The sequence below is a fragment of the Balaenoptera musculus genome, chromosome 2 (assembly GCF_009873245.2).
Source record: "Balaenoptera musculus isolate JJ_BM4_2016_0621 chromosome 2, mBalMus1.pri.v3, whole genome shotgun sequence".
Lineage (NCBI taxonomy): Eukaryota > Metazoa > Chordata > Mammalia > Artiodactyla > Balaenopteridae > Balaenoptera > Balaenoptera musculus.
The window spans coordinates 85,430,273-85,455,467 of NC_045786.1; positions in this window are offsets into that span (position 1 = coordinate 85,430,273).

Sequence of the window (25,195 nt, forward strand, 5' to 3'; positions counted from 1 at the left end):
TACCTGGAAAATCTGGAGCCAAATGTCTAGCCCAGTTGTGGCAACTGTCTAGAGCTTTATGCATGTTTATCCCCATTCCTATATCCCTGCTATGCCTCCATCTATCATCTTTTCTCATTTACTTCTAATTTTAATTTATCCCATGATGGCTTTTATATATCTTGTAAGTTTCCTTAAATCCTTTTTGAAACAAAGAGAAATATAAATATTAAGAAACAGACTCAGGCAAGCTTTAAAAAAAAGAATGTCAGTATAAAATCAGCTCAAACTACGTCTATAAATTCCACAGGGTCAATTTCACTGATATATGTTGTTTGTTTGTTTGTTTGCTTGCTTTTGACGTTCTTTGGCACTTCCAATTTTTTTAAGTGGTATCTTCAGTGAACTTGATCAGGAAATGCTACCTGAAAGAGTCTTCCCTTTCCAACCCCTGTTCTGTTTGTTCCCTGAGAAACCTGGTGCAACCAAATAATAATAACAATCCTTAAAATACTAATGCAAATTTTTAAATAATAATAATGATATTTATTAAGTGTTTACTACTATGCTAAGCAGTAGAACTTAGGCAGGCACTGTTCTAAACACTTTACAACAAATTATGTTATTTACTCCTTACAACAACGCCATGAGGACCTCACTGCCATTATACACATACTACAGATGAAGACACAGGTTTCAGAAGGTGAAGTAACTTGTCCAATGACACAGAGCTAGCAAATGGCAGATGTTCAGATTGAACCGAGGTTTGTTTGGCAACCAAGCCTGTATTATTAATTATGCAATATTTACATATATGCCTGGGATAATGAGCTCCCAATTTTCTTTAAAATTATTTCTATTTTTCTTTTTAACATTGTCGACCCTGATGTAACATTTATCTGAATCAATCTGTCAATCAATCTGTCAGAGGAAATAAATGAGCATTTTTTGAATCCCTCCTATATGCCAGGTACAGGACCAGGCACTTTAAACATTGTTCATTAAACCTCACAACAATTTCATGAGGTGGATATTACTGTTCATGCTTAAACTTGAACATACTGGGACTCAAAAGGTTTAAGTTACTCATCCAAGATAACAACATTAGTAAGGATCAAAGCTAGGATTGAATCTGAATACCTTGAAATCCATGTTTTGTTTTGTTCTTTCCATGACTTTGGGAAAACTACAACTTTAATGCATCTCAACCTTCTCATCAGTAAAATGGAATAATAAGATTTGCCTTAAATTTCCTGGGCAGTGTGCTCCAGGTTGACCATGTATAACAATTAGGTAGGAAAATGCTTTGAAAATTACTTCCCACTGCACTCTCTGGGTTACTATTAATGAAGGATTTCTGGTGTCCTAGAAGACTGCTTACCCCTGGGGATGTGGCCACAAGTCTAAGTGGCCCTGAATTAGTCTGATAAAGGGAAGCAGTTGGGAGCAGGATGAGCCACCCAAACAGCAGGGCCTGTGGTCAGGTGTAGCAATGGATGGCCTCAAAGTGCACGTGTGCTCATAGTGACTGTCTGCCGGGGCAGTGCCACTGCTACTGCTTCCTTACTTCCTTATTCCCACCTCCACTGCATTTGTAAGTAGGTAAAAGACAGAGATAAATGTCTCAATACCCAAGCCCAGCTGGCCTGTAAGACAGTTTAATTCTAAGAATTTAATTTGACTCATGATTTCTAGCTTTTGTGCCATTGCTTATGAGGTGGCCATAAGAACAAGAACATACCTTACAGATCTCCAACTACCGGGAGAGTGATTGACCAGGGTCCCCAGCTGCTGTCCACTGACACCCAACACAGGTCTGCAAAAGGTCATGCTTCCCACGGGCTACTGCAGGGCTACCGAGACAGGTCCCAGCCTCAGAGACATAGACTCCTCTAACAGTCAACTTTGGCTGTAGAACTCCCCGTCTGAAGGCCTTGTTGCACATTCATTAGACTACAAGACAATCTGGGACCTTCCTTCCCTCTCTCCTTCACTGGGGTCAGTCTTGGAAATTTCAAGGTCTGAAATTTCACCCAGACTCCCCTATATTTCTTCATTTTCACTCACAGGCGTTTCCCCTAAAAAAGAGCCTCATACGTTTAATCCCCCGTGGGTGAACGTTTCTTGAAGGACTTGGACTAACACGGTTTACAGTGTTTCCCGCTGCTTAGTGTTCTCTTAATTCTACCCTTCCGACCGTTCCCATGGAGCATTCACTGATTCCCCCAAGCCCCTATTCCCAGCTGGAAGCTTTTCCTGTTACCGCTTATCTTTACCTCTTTTAGGGTACATAAGTTATTTTACCATAAATTATGGTTATCTATGTAGATATTTTATCTCCTCCACCAGATGTTGAACCCCTTGAAAGTAATAGCATCAAAACTTATTGACATGTTATATCACTCTATGCCAGGCATTGTACTATGGGCTTTACATACATATCTACTTAATCCTCATCAACACATGTCGAGGTATACATTATCAATTTCATTTTACAGAGAAGAAAATTGAAGCCCAGAGAAATTAAATGACTTGTTCAGTGCTGCACAACTAGTTGGTAGTAGACCTTATTTTAAATTTGGGCTTTTAAACTAAATCTTGTGCTCAAATTATTATTCAATCCTTGTCAAAAGCCCTTGCTGATATAAAAAGTGCTAGATAACTAATCCTATTTCTTATCTTAACTCCTAGGAAGCAGAGGGCTAAATTTTATGCCCTGTTGGAGCAGATGTCCTTTGCTTTGGGGTTCAGGTAGAGTTATTGTTCCCTAGCCTCAACCTTTATTGTTAGTCCTTTTTTGTTGTTGTTGTTAATTGCTGTATTTCTAATGTACATGAATCTTTTTCTTTGGAGGAGTGGCAGGTATAAAAAGCAAGCAAGAACCTCTGGATCTGTATGCTTTGGGTTCAGGTACATAGGAATATAGAGATACAATTCTCTGACAAAACCAAAACAGGCTATGAAAAATGATCTCAGAGAAAGTAGAGGCCAGGTGATGCTTTTCTCTGTTAAAACAAAAAGGAATTAATTTTTATAAATTCACACAGCAATTTGCTTATGGAAATTAGAATGGAATTCAGTACTCCCAGTTCCCAGGGCAAAGACCATGTGCATTGCCTTCATAGCAGAAAGGAACAGCGTAATGTCTACTGTGACTATGTCAAAATGTATATTCATGTGTATTGAGACAAGGTATTGTAAATGGAAACCAGGTCTATGAAGCCCCTTACTTGACTTAATGGCACCTATTAGCTCTTGAATTCTTTATTGCAATGTTCTGTTTGTAGTGCAAATTGCATTATTAAGTATTGATGAAAATTCCTAAAAATAACCCCTCTATCTATCCAAAAGATAGATGCAATATTTATATGAGTTATGAAAACTGTTGTATATAATGAGTCAGAGCACTGCCTCGTGAATTCTGCGGTAAAAAATTACAGTCCAGTTCCATGAATGTAATTATTCAGGCACCCAGTCTGATTTATCATCTTGATGAGAAACTGAGCTATGAAATATCCTCTGCTAGAAATCAGCCTTCGTTCGCTTTGCAAATACACCCGAGAGAAGCAGGAGGGGTGAGAAAAACAACAAATGATCTGCCAGGACTAGAAGAAACATATTTCTTTTTCTTTACTTAAAAAAAAACAGAACAAAACTGTAGCAATCAAATGTTAATTTTGAAATAGATAAATGGGAAAAAACTACACACTCCTGTATACGATTTTGGTAGTGTGAGCCTGACTCAGGGCTAAAGATGTTTGCTTTCACACCACTTCTCCAAGATCAAAACCCAGGGATGGTGAGACCCAGAGGGAGGAGCTTCTGAGCAGGAGGCGTGGAGGCGTGTGGAGCTCTCCACACAGACATCCTTATGCCACAGTTGGTAGCTAATTAGTCCTTTGCAGGCAGCAGTGTCTCTGCTGGCCTCTGCTCACTGCTCAGTACACACATTAGTGAAAATGAGTCACAGTGTGTGCAAGCGAATGGGTATGACGAAATCTGCAGAGGTTGGCTTGCTGAGAAATCACTGCAAAGGAAAACAGGACCTCCTGACAGATGGAAGAGTGGGAAGCTGATAAGGAGGTTTCAGAAAAAGGAAAGGTGGTGAGGTGGGAGAAGAACACGCTTCCCAGCTCTGAACAACAAGAGAACACTAAAAATGCAGCAAATATTTTAAATTTGCCCTTTATTCCAGATCTGTAAAAAGCACCTCTTAACAACATTTGCCAAACATGCATACAATGTTTTGGCTTTTCTGTTTTGACACAACTGCTGTCACTTGGAGGAGGTGGGGCGGGCATGTGGAAGCTGGTAGTTGCCTATTCTGATTTGTGGGAACACAAATCCTGCTATTTTGGTCTTAAACCAAAGGTCCCTGGCATTTCTAACATTTAAAAAGCATTTAAAGGCCCAGCCAAAAATGAAATGGGGTATAAGCAATAACTGAGCCTATTACAAATGAGACAGTGGAAACAGACTTTGTGTGTGTGGGTGTGTATATGTGTGAGAATGTGTGTGTTTCAGGGAGTAGGAGCTTGAACTTGGGTCATGAGATACACAGAGATGCTTTTGAGAACAAAGGTAATATATTATGGGAAACTGAATGTGTGCTAAAATTCTGTGGCCTGCCAGAGACCATTCAGTATAGCTTGATGGTTAAGAGTTCTGCCTCTGGAATCAGAAAGAGCAGGGTTCAAGTACCAATTTTTCCCCTACATCTGTAAACCTGGTCAATTGGCTAATCTCTCTGAGCCTCAATTTCATTATCTTATATATTTATAATATAAATACATAATATTTAACTCATAGGGTTCTTGTGAAGTAATGCATTTAGCTCATTGTCTGACACAAGTACTCAACAAAATATATTATAGTCTTGTGAGTTCCGAGCCTCTGCCAGTGCCAGATAATAATGGAAGCTTGATTTCAAAAAGGAAGGGTATGCTCCCTTGAGGAATATCAGTGCTGGCAGCTTTAAAAATCAGCTAGTAGCCAGGGGATAGGAGGAGTTAGAGACCCATTACAGTGCTGTTGTCCGTTCCACTCTGCATGGGAGACACTGTTATCTGACGTGCTCTCACATTTTCCATGTGTGCTATCTGAGCTAATGAGTCACCAAGATGAATCAGTCCACAACTCTTCCCAAATGAGCTGAGGCATAAATGAAGACACTAGGATCTTGCCTATGTGACCCTAGCGAATAATGATCCTCCACAACCCTGGACGTAGGGGATTGGCTTAAGACCATTTAGTTGCATCAGAGCTGTGGAGTACCAGAGGGCTGAGAAAAAATTGCCCTCCTGAGGACAGGCACAGAGGGGAGTCCCTTGGATCATTCTGAGAGGTAAAAATTAGAACCATGCAAATGTCACCTGTCACCTGTCTTCACCAAATAGTGCTATAAAATTAACAAGCAAGAATTAAGTACAGAGGGCTGTCCTTCTGATTTCATGTTTCTCTATAGTCCTACCTACTAGATGATGGGCTCTCTGAGAACAGAAACCATGTCTTAGCCATGTGTGTATTCAACCTGGGTACTTGAACAGCTCTATAAACCTTTGTTGACTTGGCTCCATTAGCATAAAAACGCCTCAGTATCCCATTTTAAAGGGCTTGATTCATCATGTAATTGTTTATTTGTAAGACAGCTTATATAATAATACCATTCCTGTGTTTCTCTTGCTATGTTAATCTACTAATGTTCTACTGAAAACAAGTAGCAGTGATTCGCAACTCTTCTCTCTTTATTTCATCAAATATTTCCTTCCCAAGGAGAAAAGTAATGAAAAATATTCTCAGGGCATTTACAAGGTCTTATTCACCGCTGTTGCCTCTAAACCCAAACACAGTCTCTGGCTCAGAGTAAATATTCAACACATCCTCATTGAATGAACGAATGAAAAAAGGGGGCCAGGTAGGACGAAGATCATTTATAACCATGCATAAGAGGAGTTATTAGCTCATATGTTCCTCACTGTTTCATTAGTCACCATTTAGAAAGTTTGTTCACGGTGCCTATAAATTCACTGTAAGATGATGAGGTTTACAACTCATTTTCCCCCTAATTTTACATTAATATCATATTACTTTGCCTTTGTATACAATTGTATACTTTTTCTTTTTAAGTGTGGTCACAACTATTATTTTGTCTTACATCTGCTAAAAAACATTTTTATTTATGTATAATAAACTCCATGACACCCTCTTTGATAGGTTACTTTGAAATCTTCAAGAAAGCCCCCAAGTCACCCCTAGTAGAGAAGGATCACCTTCCCAATGCCTTTTATTGGAGTATCCCCAAGGTCATAAGTGTGGTTAGTGTGCCCCTGAGTCTGGGGCATGGATTAGATTGGTTTCGGGAACTATCCTGTAGGTGTCACTCCAGAGAGTGATTTGGGTAAGAAAGACCCCCTACAGAATGAGGCCTTTTGGTCAGTCTACAAGGGTGATCAGTGGATGGGCTCTTGCTCAAAAATAGAATTTGCACCTATTGGCTATTTCCAGTAATAAGCTAAAGCCACGAATAGGATACTACCTGTTGGATTGTCCAAGTTTGTGGTGGAACCTATGGATTTGCTCTGAAATGGCATATTTTGGAGATTATAAATCCACCATAATCCACTGTCATTTTCACCATGTTCTCTACTACAGTAATGTTGAACCAGATGTTCAAAGGGTAAAATCTACTAAAAGAATGTTTGGCGCTAAGCCCAGGAGGCTGGTAGCTTCAGCCTGTTACATTTCTGAGCCACAGAGATGTTTAACTTGTTTTTTGATTGCAGCGGTTTTAAATTTCTCCTTCTAGCATTTTATTTATCATCACTAGGGGTTAAAGTCATGGGTGATGTATGATGACCTCTAGCTATTTTGACTTCAAGTTCTAGAGTCACTTTTTTTTTTTTTTGAGTCACTTTTAATTGACTCCTAAATCTAGGCTCATCTTTGAGATTACTCTCATTATTGTATTACAATAGCTCTTTCAACAGAATATCTCTTTACTGACTATCTTTACTTAACTGACTTAACATATCATTCATTTCTAAAATATAATGAGACCCTCTACATACTGAATTCTCTTGTTCAGCAGGTTATCATTAGTAAGCCCACATACATGCTCATACTTCCACTCCCATAAAATGAGTTGACTACTTTTTTTTTTCTTAATATGAAGAAAAGCCATTTTATTCTAAAATATAGCCTGGAGTCCTATAAAAAGATTCTTGTTTTCTTATAGTATCTAAAACATGTCTTTCTGTAAATTGTTTTCTGGGTTTTTAAAAATTTTATTTATTTGTTTTTCAAATTTTATTGAAGTATAGTTGATCTACTTTCTGAAAGTCACTTATATGTTCCTAAACCCACTAATATAGTTGTTCTTATTACAGCATTTATATAATTGAATTAAAATAAATGAACCAATTAAATATGATATTAAAATAAAAAGAATTGTTCTTATTACAGAAATTACACTGATGCTTTCAAAAGATTTTTGAAGGTGTGTCCCCAAAGGATCAGCTTTCAAATTCTGTATAGATGGGATAATTATAAATGTTTTTTTGGGTGGGGGAGAGCTGCAGCAGGAGACTGTATACTCATATTGGTTAGCAAATGTCTCAGAGTTCCAATCTTGCTTCCAACTGAACTTGGAAATTGAGAATTATACATGTGGGTGTGGTTAATGCAAGAGAGTCATTAGAAAAAAGAATCAACAGAATCCAACTCAAAAGAAAATATCCTGGCATTATGCTGAAAAAAACTATGGTCGAGTGTACATTTATAGGCTTTACTTTAAAATAAAATGTTTAGAGTGTATGTGTTCCATATTTTGATTCCCTTTTTAATGTTCTTTTTTGATTAACCAACCAATATATGTCAGATGAAAGGGCTTCTACTAAATTTCTAAACGTCGTATTTACTCAGGCTAAGAAGATTTCCTATTCTCTGCTCAGAACTTTCTATGTCAAGTCTCTAGTTGTGAAGGCTACTTATCTCACTTAAAATTTCTCTCCACTAATCTCTTATCAAAATCCTATTCAAAATTCACCTCTTCCATGAAAGCTTGTCTGATTAATTCCACCTGTGTTTTAATTACCTTTACTTTATATTTCTTTATCACATATCTCAATCTACCCATCTCAATCGCTTCTTCTTTTTATACTGCCAAGTATTAAACACTTTTCTTATCTGTTAGGCTACTTTCCCTAAATAGATTATAAGTTTTTCCAAAAGAAAGACTGCTTCTTCTCTGTTTTGAAATTTCCTTCAGTGTCGTTGACAGTACTCTCTATAGAGTGGGGTTACTGAATATGGCTTAATTGACCTATCATTTAGACATTTAATTGAATGGATTAAATAAATGATTTCATATACACAAATATTTTCTTCCTTACAAATCCCAGTTTTGAGGAAGGCATAAGCAGTTCCCCAAGAACATTATTTCTACCCCCAAAGCTGTAGAAATTTGGTGGGAGAAAGGTAGAAATTTTGGGTTAATTTATCAGCAAGATAATATGAAAGACATCTAACTATGTCAATGAAGGATTTACAAACTCAAATGTTCATAGCTGGGCTGCAAATTATATTTCAGGCTACAGCAGTTACAGAGCCAGAAGGAAGTTTCCAACATAATCCTACCCTTTCTATCTCTGTTTTAAGACAGTCTCTGGTTGTAGAAGGGAAAAAATTACATGAGAATATGCAGTATGTGTCTTCTGGTATACCCTTCGCCAAATGACTACAAACTGCTCACCTCGACTGTCAGAGTTAATGTTCTTTCCACAATGTCCAGAGTATGTCTGGAAGTAAGATATATATATTCTGGAAATGGCCCAGGGAGTACCTCATTAAATTCTGTGATGTCAGAGCTGAGTATAATACTAATAGAACTGTCTGCCACTTCTAGTAATCCCATTTTACAGATTATACAATTGATTCAGATAAGTCCGGATTCATTTAGCAGAATCTTATCTTTCCAAGCCACAGGAAGTACTTAATGGGAGTAGATGGCAGCATCTAGTAGAAAATAATGTACTTAGGCCAGCTTTGTGCCTTTTGCAATACATTGCACTAACTAAAATAAGCAAGGCATTAAGAATTCTGTTTTGGAAGTAGGTACCAAGTTTGAGGCACAAAGACTATTCACTGAATTTTTTGATTATCATGAAAATTCTTAGATTGGGAGGAAAGACTGGACTCACCTAAACTTTAAAAGATGTGCAAAGCACATGTCCCAGTGATAATACACCAAATAATTGGCCAAACATTTCGTCGTGAAGATCCTTTGACCTTTAACATTGAGAACAGGAGTCTAATTTTAGAACAGGGAAGCAGAGGAAAAACAGCATTTCTTTCAGACACAGTATTTTTGGTAGCCACACTTGCTGGGGATATTCTGCTTCTAGAGTGGTGAGAATTGTGCTTCTATTATCACCCTATCAAGATGCAGACCAAGTATGTGTTTTTAAGCATACCTCCCATTAAGGACATTTCCATTTAATACATTTAATTGAAAGTGATGGGCAACATAAACTTTCATCTAAACACTTTAATATAAACATGTAGGAATCTCACTAAGCAGGTCGGTTTTCCAAATCTCAGTCTGAAAGGACAACACAGTCCCACTAAAAAGAAATTAAGAAGCAGTAGCATTGTTATTTGTCTCAACCCCTCTCACCAGCCACAAACGCCTTAATAGTCCCCTTAGACTCTTGGGGAAGGGGTTATTAGAGGTCACCTATAAGATTGCACTTAGTTCCTGTATTTCAGATAACTTTTCCAGTTCTATTCTCACTTTACCACTTCAGACTCAGTCACTCCTTCCCTGGCTTATTTTGGGATTGACTCCATACTAGTTAGGACTATAGGACATCTGACAACTTCCAACCCTCCCACTACTGAGGAATGCTTTTTCGTTTTATGAGAGCTTAATTTCCACATACCCTTTACTACTTCCCTGCAAAGACTCACAGGCTCTGATTCTTAGGTCTCCATAAAACAGCTTTTTTCCCCCTAAGTATTGCCCTCTATTTCTCATCCCTGTAGCCCAGGAGGCACTCAGCAGCAGTGACAGACATAAGTTACTATTTCCATCTGATTGCATTGCTAGGAATTACTGAACTCCCCCATGAGGACACTTGTACCTATTTCCTGATGGCTCCAAAGATGACAGCCAATCCCTGGAATCATTTCATGTTATTAAGACACAAATTTATTATCACTGAATAAATTATATATTTGATTCAAAATTCAGGCTAAATGGAAGAATCAGATTATTACTATCATCACGCACAGATTTTATTATTAATTTGTTCATTTGAAATTTAATAATTCTAGGCAGGTCAAATAAATTATTTAAAATTGTATTCTGCCCTCAGACACAAATCCAATATATCTTCAGGCATTCAATTACTCATCATATATAGCTCCTTTAGAAGTCAAGATGATGTCTGGCAAATACTTACAGGGGAAAACAGGGTCATTGATCATCAACTATCAGACACCAATTATTGATTATTTTAAGCCAAATTAGTTGTTTAAATTATAATTATAATATAAAAACAATAGATAACAATATCCAAATTAAGCTTCTGATGTTATCGTGGGAAAAATTAGGGGCTGATCAATTTCTCAGTAACAGATTCATAAAAGGTCAACTCAGGGATCTGTGGAGACTGCTGATATTTAACATATTTTACCCCACAAGAAGGCAATCGCCTTTAAAGCACACATCTCTGCCCATCTCCACAGTAATATGTAACCTAATAAAGAGCCACTGCTCCCCAGCTACCCATTGTCTGGGTAGAGTTGTTTATCTTTCTTTAGCAAGCTCTGCAGAAAGAAGAGCAGTTTTCCAAAACTTAGATGAACAGTCTGGGCTTACAAAATAGCATTCTGGTTTTCTCACAGTAGCAATTTTAGGCGACACTAGTGCTTGGCTAGAAAGCTGAACACAAGTTATAAACAACCATTCACATAACAACCGGGTGGACATTATGGTGGAGCCAACTTTTATGTTCAACATCTCCATTGTAAAACCAGTTTGGCATTTGGTTTTGTAAAAGTAGAAGGCCGTTTGTGCAGGGGGTGCTGATGTGGATTTCTTGCTGTGCTCAGCATCAAGCAGCAGGCTGAATTAGTTATATTCAAATGCCGGTTGTGATAAAGAAAAGAAGTTAAAAGGAGCACCCCCAAAAGACAGATTTGTCAAAGGAAAAGCAGATGGAGATCCGAATAGGAGAACTGCAGCAAAGGGAGTGCAAATCAGCTAGGGTGGCACTACTCATCCCTTCCACTGTCTCCTGGAAGTTCTCTCCCTGAAAATAACCAGTCAGGTGTTCAAGAAATGTTTGCTTCTCAAAAAGATTTACAAAACGTTTTAGTTCATTTCAGAGATGTGCACTGTTTGAGGACACAGTGCTAGACCCATTTTAAATAGTTTGCTTTCTTTACATGGGTTACACCCTGCAGTTATTAATACAAACAACATAGAATTGCAGGCTAAGACCAGGCAATATGAGTGGATTCAAACACATAGAAATGCACTCAGTTTTAAAATTTTTTCTATATATAAAACACCAGCATTTGAGTCATTCATATTTTTCCTATTACTACAATAGAGCATAAATATAAATATATATATGTAATGTCCATTATCCTTTAAATTGTTTTCAACGCATTATAAATCCTAATCCACACAATTTATTAGAAGAATAAAATTATATTTACTATGCACCCCTGGTCATTTAATTTTTAACAGACTTCTATAAGTAAATCCACACACTTTTCTTTGTCTTATAAGAGTTAGAATTATAACTAGGTCAATAGACCAATTCTTTCCTGAAATGTTGGAAAACTGAATTTGACTTTTTCTCTTCTCTAGCTTGGTGTGAAGTCATGCTCCCTGCTCTCCAGCCAGTTAAAAAGTAACTAAGATATGCATCAATATTATAATTCAATGGGTATGTGGAATAAAAAATTAAAACAAGTAATTTGTTTTGAAGAAAATAAGAATAAAAGGGGATGAGATGGAGACTTTGAGAAAACAGAGAGATGGAGGTGGAGGAGGAAGGTGAGGGAAGCGACAGGAGCAGAGGGAGGGAAAGGGGAAAGTCAACATGAGGCTCCATGGTTGACAAACAGGCACCTGAAAAGCTCTCCACTCAAGGTTTTAGATGATTGCACACCAACACCATTCCTTCTTTTCTTCTACCCTCTGATTCACACTTCTGCTGCTCCTAGCGTCCTCCTGACCCATCTTTTTGGAGCCAGGTAGTTTTTTGCTTTTACAGCATCTACAACACCTGGATACTTCTAGTCTATCAAATGGTAGACTGCTAGTATGGTTAGTCAGCTTTTTCAGACATCTCATAAGGAGCAATACTGACAAAATACAGTTAAGAAACAAGCAGAATGGCACAGACTGCAAATGGTATTTAAGTTCAGAGATGAAAAGTTATGAAGTGCCCTCTGGGGAACAGGAAAGAGAGTAGTAAGCTGCTGCTGCTACTTGGCCTCTGTGACAGGTCTACAGCAGAGCTGGAGAAACCAGCCTTGAATCTGATCAGGAAGAGGGAAGACATGGCAGCATCTTTCTATCTTTCCACTCAGCTTCAAGGGCTCAGATCTGGTCCCATATCCAGGTTCCAGAAGCATTGAGATGGCAGGATAAAGAAGGCATCTAGCCCAAAGATGGAGACATTTGTATTTTGCCTCTGCTGGTCCTGCCCCTTATTTCTGCACAATAATCCTAAGCCTAGGACAGGTGCTAAGAGCTCTCACTAATCAGTTGAGACAGGTGCTAAGAGGTTTCACTTGATAAAGTGTCCCTCATACGTAGTGAAAGCAGCCAGATCAAGCTTTAACATCTACTGACAATCAGCCTTTGCAGGTGACTCCCAGACAGACAAGAAAAGGAGAGTTCTGCCTCAGAAAGCCAAGGACATGGGACGAGAAGGGTGTGAGACCAGGAGGGTTAAGGAGGCACTGATTCACCAGCTTGCATTTGGCTTGTCCACGGAAGACAGGCCCATTGCTATTCTTGCTTACTAAAAGGTTCCCCCAGCAGAAGAGAGGAAATTCAGCCCTCATCCCAAGAATGAACTCTGTCACCATTTTCTGCTTGGTTCTTTTCCCTCTCACAGCTGTGAGGAAGGGTAAGCTGAGACTAGAGGACTTCTTTCTAACACCTCTCCCGACTCCTTCAGTGGGATTTCTTCCATGAGCCAATTTCCTAATTCTGATCCCATTTCTTCCCTCTCAAATGAATGTTCCAGCCCCTTACATTAATACCCTTCTCATTTATTCTAGAATACAGGGACGTGGTTATCTATCCTTAACACTGGAAAATAGTGAATGTTTGGAGCTACAATGAATGTTTTCCTTTTTACTTGCTAGCATTCAGCATTTTTTGTCTTAGCATATTTCCAAAATAAGGTTGGTTTCTACCAGCTAATCTTCACATCTGCTGTGGTTCAGTCTGTAGCCATTACACAAACAAAAAGTTATTTACTGCTGAATGGATTTGTGCCATGACCCTGCTCATGGTTGTGCCAAAGAACCTCAATGAAATGAGAGAAACCAATTATTTGCCTTTATCCAATAAAAGATTAGCGCTTCCATTTAGAGCTTTCGTTCAAAAGTCAGGGAAACTTTTACAGTATAGAAAACACAGATTTTGGTAAAAACATTTTTTAAAAACCACACCTGTATGAAACAGAACCTGGAACTTACTAGAAGGCATTATGAATAATAGTAGTTCAATAACCAAGTGTTAAATTAAATAGTAATATTTAGTCACAAGGTTGGTTATTTATTATCCTATATAGAAACCTCATAGTGTTCTTAGCAACTGTACCAAATACAATTCAGTTTGCACATGGACGGCTCTGTCAGAGGAGTGAGATAGGAGAATACTGTTTCATCCCTTCCTCCCTTTCTCATCCTCTGTGAGGGATATTTCTTTTTACTCCAGGACTCCAGTATCCAAAGCCATTGGGTTCTCTCTTCCCTCTTAAAAAAGGAACTCTCTGAAAATATGGTGATCGTAGTCATGTGTGAGTTAATGTATGTCATTGTGTTATTTCAAATATGGAGCATATTTACAGTTTAGGATATCTATAATTTCCAACCACGTTTCTTTTAAAAAACACACAAGCACTGGAAAACAAGTGGAGGAGGAGTGGGAGAGGAGGCTTCCTGGCCTATGAAAATCCCACTGTCCATGTGACAACCTGCTACAAACACAATAGCACCTAAAATGACATCTCAGAGACACTTGGATCTGATGGGCACCATGAAGTCAGTACAGCTGGTTGATTCAACCCTTCATTCTTGTCAGTGTCCTGGACAGTGAAATGCACGAATCTAGTTTTTAACACTGAGGTTGGAGGTGGCGATGAAGCGCTTTGAGGACTAGGCAGGGAAATAGAAGCTGAGATAGATTTCATGCTTATGTGTTTTTGGTAGAATTACTGTTCCATGATCTAAGTTTGGCATTCGGTGACCTTGTCATCAAGGAACTGGAAGTTAGGAATTAAGTTATATTTCTTGTGACACACAATCTGGATTCTATTTCTTTCCTCAAGCCTGAAAATGACCCCGGCCAGTCCTATGATTATCGACTAGAATTAGCAGTGGAGGATGTTCTAGTGAAAACATAGCTCGGGTGGCAGGAGGATAACATTTATAAGTATCCTGGAGGGAGTTGCTAGAGTTTTAGGGGCAAAGTTTAATGTGGCTATTTCTTTCCCTTTTGAAACCTGAGGCCACAAAATAAACAATAATGTAGTTTTATTAAAACACTAAATACATGGTGATTTTCCACTGACATTTACCTAAACATGGGAAAGCGTATACCAAAGGGGCTCAGAGGCCCCTGCAGATCTGTGCTTTGTAAGCTGTAGCATCAGCAAACATTTGCAGCAGAAGTAAGGAGGTGAGCTAAATAGGGAGCTCTCAGGTGGTGTGTATTTTGAGGCTAGCTAAATATGGAGTGGGTTTTTGCTTTGCATCTATTTCTTCAAGTCCAGCTCTACCTTTGCAAATAAAAAGAAAGAAGCAATTTCAATGTTTTTCCAACCATCTGTCCAAGCATGCAAAATTTTAGAATTTCCTATTAGAGGGTATCCCAAGGCAGGTATGTCAGGTCTTCTGCTTGCCTGAGGATCAGGGGAGGCCTGGGAGTGGTGCCAACCCAATGACTTGGGGTCCTAGGCCTGACTTTGATCATAGAGTACAGTTATGAAGCCAGAGGCTGGATGCCAACTGAGCAAGAGTTCTGAAGTCAAAATCACTGAAGCCAGTGCTTTAAACAAGTCAAATCAATGAGTTAAGAGCTGAGGAATAGAGATATGGAATTGCTACAGGCAGATGAAGTATACTACAGTGGGTGCCAGCTTAGGCATCAGGACAATGTGGACTTGAATACTGACTCCAGCACTGAACAGCTGTGTGGCCCTGAGCACATTACAGGATATCGCTAAGCTTCCATGTGTAACTGGGGGAAAGTACTACTGCCTACCTCACAGGACTGTTGTCACTATTGATAAAATGTTTGTAAAGCACTCAACCCAGTTCCCGATAAGCAAGTAAGTACTTAATAAATATTATCTATGATGATGATCATCATCCAACACAACATAGAGTAAGAGGCAGCAAAGGAGCTTGAAATGAGAGGGCCTCGAGCATCAGCCTCCAAATGCTTAGGATGTCCAAATATGTTTTTAATGGCTCACCAGTTATATGGTAATTAGTTCACCATGGTAGACAAGAATCACAGGTGCAGAGAAACAGTGCCTCTGGGGTAGCATCACAGGTACCTAAGGCTCCCATACATGGAGAGTGTCTTCCTCCTACTCTTCCTGAAGGTCCTGGCATTCACATCACTTTCAGCAGGATTTTCTTCAAAAGGTATATGATTTCATTGATTTGGGGTAGGATCCTAATTAAAGGAAGAGAGTAGCAAATACGTGCAAGAAATACGTGGTGGTTAGCAGATATACTGGCTTGATTCATTTGTTTGGTTAATTTACAGTAGTTCATTTATTTTATTCAACAAACTTCTCTGCCTACGTGCAAAACATGGAGATAGGAGTTAAGTGTCTATCATCATCACTTGGCAGAAAGCTGCCTTTTGAGGGCATGTTTGCGGTGCATCAGCATTATGGTGAAAAGCAAAAGGTCTCCACAATGTCATCCTAGGTTAAGAACTTGGTTTAAGGAAACATGTGGATACTGGCTTTTCTTGAACTGTAGCCCTACAGGTGAAGTAAATGGGAGTCCATATTGATTAGGAGGATCCTGGGCCCACTGTGATATTTGGCCATCCATTTTTTTCATTTGGTGCTGGACCCAGTAAACAGATCCTGCACAGCGGTGGGCACTAACTGGCATCAAGTTGTATCCAAAGTCTCACCTTCTGCATCAAAGCCCTTTACAAAGCTGCTCTAAGTTACATCATTCCCTTTGCTTCCTCCTGCACTATCCCGCATTCTTTCCTCTCCATGAACTCAATACTCTCTTTGTATAATCATCGCTACCCTTTAATTTATGAGATTGTCTCCCCATTTTTCTTAACTCAAGGCTGCCAAGCCCTCACCATTTTCCATTTAAACTATTTACGAAATACCAGCAGACTTTTTCTAAGCATTAGAGGGTGAAGGAGTGAAACGTTGAGAATGAATTGCTTGCCCTTTACCAGAAGAAGACAGAGCCAAACTGAGTAGGTTTATGTCCTAGCTCTGTCTCTAACTGGCTGTATAATAATCTGAGGATCTGAGGCAAGTTACATAACATATGTGTGCCTTATTTTCCTCATCTGTAAAATGGAGATAATAAAAGACCTCTCTCATAGGCTGATAAGTGAGTCATCCCAATGCAATATACTTGAAACAGTGTCTGATATATAACAAGCATTCAATTAATGCAGGCTATTTTCATACTTGGTGGCTCCTGAAATGATGTGAACATTTATTACACTGTACGTAGATTTTCTAGTCAGAATCATAGTGTCTCACTATTTCAAAATTTTCCTTTCGGTAGAAACTTCCTCTATTCTTATGGCAATAACATATGCTTTAGCAGGGGCTGGTAATCCAACACAATTCTAATGTACTAACCTTTTATGTATATGGTAAAAGACATCAATGATTACTATAATGGTCAGTAAGGTTAAAACATGAATCACATTTCATCATAATCGGTATCTTATAGCAGAAGGAAAAAAGCAGAATAGTTACTTTTGAATTTCAATGGGAGGATTTAAACCATGATAACATATTGGAATTCAAATTTTCACACTAAGCCCAACGCAGTAGATGAAACATCAGCAATAGTGGAAAGATATGGAGGGCAATTTTCTAAGATGTTTTTTCTTTTATAAACTATTATTGTGTTTTTTCCCTGAAAATTTCAATACACTGTAAAGGTGTCAGATAATTCAAAGAAGTTGCTTCAAAACTCTCTGAGCTCTAAGCCTGATGCAACTTTTAGAAATGTTTTTATTGAATTAGAACATACATACAGAAAAGTACACAAATCATAGGTAAATGATTTGATTAATTTTCACAAACTGAACACTCCCCTGTCCTCAGCTCCAGCTCATGAAACAGAACATGACTAGTACCTTAAAAGCCCCTGGGGCCCCTTTCATTTCCTGTACTCTGAAAATAATCACTACCTTGATTTCTGACACTGTCCATTAGTGTTGCCTACTTTTGAACTTTTACAAATGGAACCAGAGGGTATTTATCTGGCTTCTCTTGCTCCACATGGTTTATGATATTCACCCATATCACTTAGCACCCAAGTTACTTACAGATTAAAGCAGTGATGTAGCTCTCCTGCCAAGAACACACAGATCATTTGGGATGTTTAGTGTGATCCCAGAGGGTCCACAGGGACCAAGAAGCGTCTCTAAGGGAGACTGCATCTTTCTCCAGGGGAGATATGAAGAAATGTTAAATGCTGAAAAGTAGCAGAAGGTAGAAGACTTTTGATCAGATGAATCTGGGCTCCAATTCTTACTCTGTTACTCTGGTATGAACTCTGAGCTTCAAGCTATGTAACTGTTAAAATGAAAATGGAAAGGTCTATCAATTAATGCAAGGATCAGGGCAGCATTTATGAAACTCCTACTAGGTGCCTAAAATATAGTGCAGTAAAGGCCAGTTTCCCTGTTTCCCCTGTCAAAAGGGAAAAGACACCCCAAACGGTAGTCTATGGGTGTGAAGTGGGTATGTGAGGGGTCAGACAAACCTACTTTTTTGCCTTAATGATGGTGTTGGAGAGTCAGACTTATGAATGATTTCATGGCTAGGAGACTCAAGGCTTTCTGATCACCAGCTAGTGGAGCTGCCTCCGTCACCTCCGCCAAGGGGCTTGCTGAGTCACTGTATGGCCAGCTGCTCAGGGTTTGCCAAGGTTGGGGAGCCTGGCACAATGCTGTTGGCTTGCCATACCTTAGAGGTCACTCTTGCAATGGTTTTAGGGTTATGAACACTGGTATCTAAAAAGGAAAGATGAAATTGTAAGTGCACCCTTGGAAAGAGATCTGAAAGGCTGGTAAAAGGCTTGTCCCTCTACCATTTTTTGTTGGGCGCAAACATTATGTTCTAGTCGCACACCAAATGTTGTTATGAAAAGAAATAGGGAGCATTAAGCTACAGGGGGCCCTTGGTCTCTCAGAAGTGTCCTCATCTTGTCAAAGCTAAACTGAGAGCTTTTGACTATGAGCCAAGGCTTGTCATCAGAAAAGCAGAAAGGCTTGCTCCAACATTATTTAATTAAAATGTTAAAGAGATGCCTGTGTTGTCAGCTTAAATACAGGGATTGTAGTATTACTTAGTAAAGAAGCCAATGGTATTCATCAATCCATCTCTCCTTCTCTCTCTCCCTTCCTCCCTCCCTCTCTTTCTCTGTAACTGTGTGTAGAAGGGGAAGGGGAAAGTAGTCATAATGGCAAAATCCCAGACTAAGGGTTCCCCTTTCCAGAAATTTCTTTTAAAATAATTTAAACTGATTTTTGCTATAGTTTAGGGGAAAAAAAACTAAGGTAAAGCAATGAACAGTAAACAGTTCATATGTCCCATAGTTGAGTATGCTAGAAGACAGTAGAGCTTTAAAATGTGTTATTTGATGTGAGAAGAAAAAATACTTAAGATTTACCTGATTTTCTTCCATTTTTAGTGCTATTAATAGTAAGCAGATATTCAGATGACCTGAGGTTTGCTGTCCACCCACACTAAACTAGTTATTTATAATCTAGTCAGAGCAGGATTAAGGAGACAATCTGGACTGTGGGCTCCATGAAATTAGCAGTAATAATAATAGTTAATAATAGTAATTAGAAGAAGAGAAGGAGGGGGAGGGCAAGAGCAGGAAGAAAAGTAGCAGCAGTATAAGAAGATCCACCAACAGTTATTGTGAATTAGTAAATACCAGACACTCTGGCAAATGAATTACATCATAGATTATCTCATGTAAAACCCACACCAACTCTATGAGGCAGATACTATTATGAATCCCCTTTAACAGCTAATGAAACTGATGTGTACAGAGGTTAAATAACTATGAGGGATGGCCCATGCACTCCCATTCCAGAGCCCATGCTCTTACTACTTTGCTGCCTCTACAGGCAAGACAGAGTTTTATTGGCTGTCATTTTTTTCTGATTGGAGCTTAACTGGCCAAGCAGTCAGTACTGAATTCATTTATTGATAAAATTTTATCTTAGATGTCCAAACAGTTGAACAAGGGTCCTTTGTGATCTGGGCCTTTGTGAAAGGCCCACCTTTCTAACTGTATCTTCCATTACACCCCTTCTTGCCTGTACCCACTGTCCCCATTGTTTCCTAGTACTAAAGAATTTCTTGCCTCTAAAAGCTGCACACTTTGATATCTTATGTCTTTTCACACAAGGATTCCTCTGCCTGAAATTCTTTATTCACTCTATATCTACTCATCCCTCAAGACCACAGTCTAATGTCATCTCCTCTGAGAAGTCCCCCTTGATTCCTTCAAGTAGAGTTAATAACTCTCTTCTACGTTTCCCAACAGTACTCTGTACATACCAGAAATATAGTCTTAGGGCATTTTTTTATTTCAGTGCAATTTTTCTGTCTTTACATATTTGCCTTTGTCACAGTTCTTTTTGATAGGCAGGGACTGAACCATCATTTCTGTATTCTTACTCTATGTTATTGAATAGATTAATGCTTTTGTCCCTGTAGAACAGATGTACACAGAGCTGTCACATATGACCATGCAGATTTTTAACTGCACAACTCCAGAGGGCACCATCCACAAAAATTACAAATATGAATGGCTCATGGAATCATACATCCCCTGAACAACTGAACACAACTGCCTATTATCGACAATAAAATATGAAAAAATATGAATGCATATGGTACAAATGGACTAAAAGCTGTAGCACACGGCTATATATGAATAACCGAGATCAGAGTGACAGGATTTTGACCTGTAGTCCAAACCTTCTTTACCATTTGTAATCAGTTATATCCCAGTTTGAATAAAAGACTGATACTATAAAGAGGGTAGTCGGCTCCTAACTGACCCAGGTCATATTCTACATATCTAAATGAAATATGCTCCAGAAAAATCTTGGTGGATTCTGTTTCTAATACCATGTCTAAATTTGTTCAAGCATGGGCGGGCTAGTTTTATCATAAATAAATGGACACTTGACCCAGTCAAGAGATTAGATGCTGATGTTGGACACAAATTCCTAGTAGAGGAAGAGATATTCACAGATGTTATACTGCCACGGTGTAGTTCTTTGGGCTTCAGTGGGGTTAGTTACCTGCAGGAGTCCCTGGGCACAGTTGCAGGTGCAGGAGGTGAAGATTAGCCATACTTCAACAGCAAAACATCAAACCCCAAGAAGAGGTAAGACTGAATATCCTAAGCAAGGGAGAAATCAATTCTAACAGTGTGCAATGTATAAATGAAATTGGCTTTCCTGTTTTAACTTTGCTTAGCCAGGCTGTCATCTTGAGGCCTGATGATTAGCAGGTTGTCTGTTTTGCTGGGGTCCGTTCCTAATAGAGGTTCTGTCTGTGGGATGCCCTATTGGAGCCTTTTAGGCCCTACCAGGCCAGCTGAAAGGCGAATGATTAGTGGTTGCTTTTAATTTCCCCTGGCTTCCCATTTGTTATCTTACTGCTTGCCATCTCTTAGATGCTTGTACTTGATGGATTCTGTGGAGATAAAGATAAGGATAATTTCTTGCCTGCGATGCTTTTCTTTTGATCTTTTGTGGTTTCGTTTTTGCACTTTGGAGCGTGGCACTCCTACTGTGCAGCCAGATGTGCCCAGAGCCTATTTGAGATGCAGCCCCGAGCACACAGACCGAAGCAAGACTGTTCTGAGATGGCCAGGATCACCTGTGTCCTGGGCCCAGGTACAAGATGGGGAGGGCAGGAGGGGACGGAGGGGGACAGGAAGTAGGTGTGAGGCTTAAGGTAGGGAAGGTACTGGAAGAGGAGCAATGAGGGAGGCCCTGGAGTGGAGAGGTGGCCTGCTGCCTGCTCTATTCTGTGTTGGTTACATAGAAAACAAATTATAGCCACTGTATAAAATTCCACATTTGCCATGTAGGGCTATAAATAATGATAATTACGCTGCTCCTTCCCCAGCAACTTGCATGTTGACCCTGAGCAGACCCCTGGAGCTAGCTTATTTGAACTAAAAATCCCCTTTAGACCTTTTCTTCTCTGGTCTCTCGCATCTTTAGAATGACTGATCATGAGACAGTTATGTAAGCTGTGGTCATTTTGAAGCTGAGATAATATAATACAGCTGGGCTCCTGTCACACACAGATTCAGTCACAGCTGGTTTTGACCTGCAGCTCCAAAGGTGTGAAAATATTCCACACCTACCTGGTTAGGACTTAGGAAAATTTTGGTTCAGAACAAGTGTAACTGAATGACACAGCTAAGGGGCGGGGGGTTCAACGCGATGAGCCATCATGCTCACCCAAACCTGGCTCCTGACTCCTTACTGGGAAGTAATGTCTTAATTTTGTAGGTGTGCCCTCCACTTTTTGACTGCATGCTATCTTTCTCACAGATTTCACCTTAAGCACATTCACTCCACTTTCTTTTTACAAATACTCTGTTATTTGCTTTGTACTCTAGGTCTCGTTTTGTTTTGTTTTTCTGGGAGTTGGGGACAGGGCCAGCTTCATAGGATGCCACCTGTTCCTCTTTCAGAAGGATCCCATGTTTGGTTTAATGCTCCATGACTTAACATCAACATCTGGAACTTCTTCACAATTTTTTAAAAAGGGACCCAGCAAGTTATTTACCCAGTGCTGAATGGGGGCATGTATTCCCCCCACCCTATCCCACCTCAGAAGTGAACTCAAATTCATAGACCCCCATAAGGCATACTTTATGCTAGGCCCATAATAGGTATTGAATGGATGTTCAATTTTAGGGGCATGTTCTTAGTAGTGGCTGAGAATCCCTATGTTGAAGCCAAATGCTTAGATTCAAATTTCAGATACCACCATTACTGACATTTACTAGCTCTGTGGTCTTGGACAGGTTACCTTCTTATGCCTTAGATTTTTCATCTGTAAAACAGAACAATAATACTACCTATCTTATAAAGTTTTTGTGAGGATACACTGAGTAAACACATATAAAAGTTCATACAACGGTTTTTGATAATGTAGTAAGTAAACGTTATGTATCAGCTGCTATTATGACTATTGTTGCTATTGCTCTGTTTGGAGATCTTTTTCTATTGCATTTGATCCAGGTATTGAAGGGCAGCAATGTTCGGAAGGTTTCCTAAAGAAGTCACCCTGTGTCAGTATGCTCCCAAGGATTTGGTCATTGACCTGAGAGAGCCTGCATATTTCCCCCAGAGCAAATGAGCAGCATGAGGTCATCACCTCTGGAAGTTCCCACTGGCCCTAATTCAAGAAACTTGGCCACTCTCCCGGCCAGCTCTCCAGTATGGAGGGGGCTCCTCTCCGAGTGGTGAAAATGTCTTGTGTACTAGGAACAGCAACTCAGAGGCTTGCAGCTGCCCCCTCTCTCGCCCTTCCTCTGACCAGCCCCTGTGGGGAATTCATTATGGTTGGCCACAGCCACTGCTCTCCTCTCCAAACTGGTGGTTAGGAGGCTCCAGAGAGGGCCACTCTGCTTTCTCCACACTGATTACTATGATCTCCAAGAAGCTCAGAGCCTAAAGCAGATTTTTTTGGGGGGCTGGTAAACCCACACAAGAGCCCAGTGAGGAGTGGGGTCAGCAAGCATCAGTGACTGTGTCAGATGGGGACATCCAGAGGTTAAAGTCATCCTGGTAAGGGGGAGAAGTGAGACCCCAGGGCAGTTCTGCTGGTCAGTCTGTGTTAGGCCAAGGCCAGATTCCAATATCAAGAAGAAAGATTTTCCTGCCTGGGAAACAAGAATTCCTATTCTTGCTATGGAATCATGAGGCTCCGTATTTATACTGACCCCTCAGCATACGATTTACCCACTCCTCTCCCAGACTAGTATTAATATTCCAACAGCTTCACCAAGGCAGGCGTGTATCTGTTTCCTCATGATGATTTCCACTTGACTATGGAGCCAGCTTTGTCCCCCATTCCTCTTTATTTCTTCTTCACCCTGTGTATTCCCTCTTTGGTTTCCATGGTAGTTGCTTGCTGACATTTCTCCTTGCCAATTAAGACAGTCCACTCAGCTTTCAATAATTCAGAAAAGGTGACCACAGAAATCAATGCTTTGTAATAAAAGGGGAACCCATTTATGAAGCCAAATTTACTCTAACAAGCTCATTTTTGTTTTAATGTTTTTAAATCTTGGTAACTCCATTAAATTGGAAGTCTTCGAGGAGAGGGTTGCAAGGATAATTACACAGCACAGTTTGTTTTCTAGCCACAGCTATATGGAGAAATCAGAAATGATGGTGTAATGCAACAGAGGTCCTGAGACTTTCTAAAAAGAAAAGGTACAGCAGTGATGATACCAGAAATAGAAGGGTTCAAGAGGCTGAGTGGAGTGAAGGTAGTGGATGATAGAGACACTGGATCCAGCAGAAAAGCACATACAAGGGAGGCAGGTTACCTCTGCCATCCACTCATCCCACAGATATGCCCTGGGCAGCTGCTAAGTGACCGGCACTGTGCTGGACCCTGAGAGATACGGCCGGGAACAGGCAGCCCAAGTCCCTGCCCTCACAAAGTTGCCCGTCTAGCCGGGAGGCAGTTAGTTGTTCTTACTGAAGTCTGAATGGAAGGGAGCAACAAGAGGCTTTCTAGTCCAATCTTTCCATTTTATAAATGAGGAATTTTACCATGAGATATAGGATTTGCAGAAATCATTGTCAGCACTGAGACTGACACCCAGATCTTCGGATTTCTACTTTAACGCTCTTTACTCCTTTTGATCCAACTCAAGGAATAAAGCTGCCCAGAATTTCTCCATCAGTGCCCTGCCATGGGGTGTGAGCTACTCACTGCTGCTGCTCCTTTCCAAGGGGAGATGCAGATGTTGACTGAATGAAAGCACGGTATTATCTGAAAGGGTGACTGGTCAGGGGGATGTCAAAGAAAGAAAGAGGAGTTTATCTGGCCAGCACAGCTAGATCCTGAAACACAGAGTGGCTGGCGTGAAAGTACCAGGCTCCAGGCTCCAGGATGCAAGGGAGGAAGAAGGCAAAAGAAGACACTGAGGAGGAGATGAGGAAGAAGAGAGGAACTGGGAAAGGGCCTAGTAGCTACCAAGCTCCTATGTGGGGTGAGTTTTGCCTGTTTTTGCCCAAGGAGGCCACCATTTGGCAAGAGGCAAAGTTGAGACCCAAATCCAGGTTGGCTGGTTTCAAATATATATGTGGATATATATTTCAAATATTCACTCCACAAGCCTGATAAAATTTTCCAGCTTCATAGTTTCTTATGACTTTGTGCTTCATTAAAGCCTTACATTTTACTTTATTTCATATTATTTTTTAACTGCTGTCTAAATGTAATTAAGGATTCATAAACACTTAAAAATCAGTGAAGGTAGCTGAATAGAACCTATTATGAACTGCCATTTGAAGAGAATGAAATCTTCCTAAATTATTCTTTTTGTAAGTCTACATTTTCACAGGTTGGATTTTCTTCAAACAGGATATACTTGCTCTTTATTGGAAACTGGTAAATTTTCTTGCTTTATACCTGTAGTCTAGTGCAGCACCATC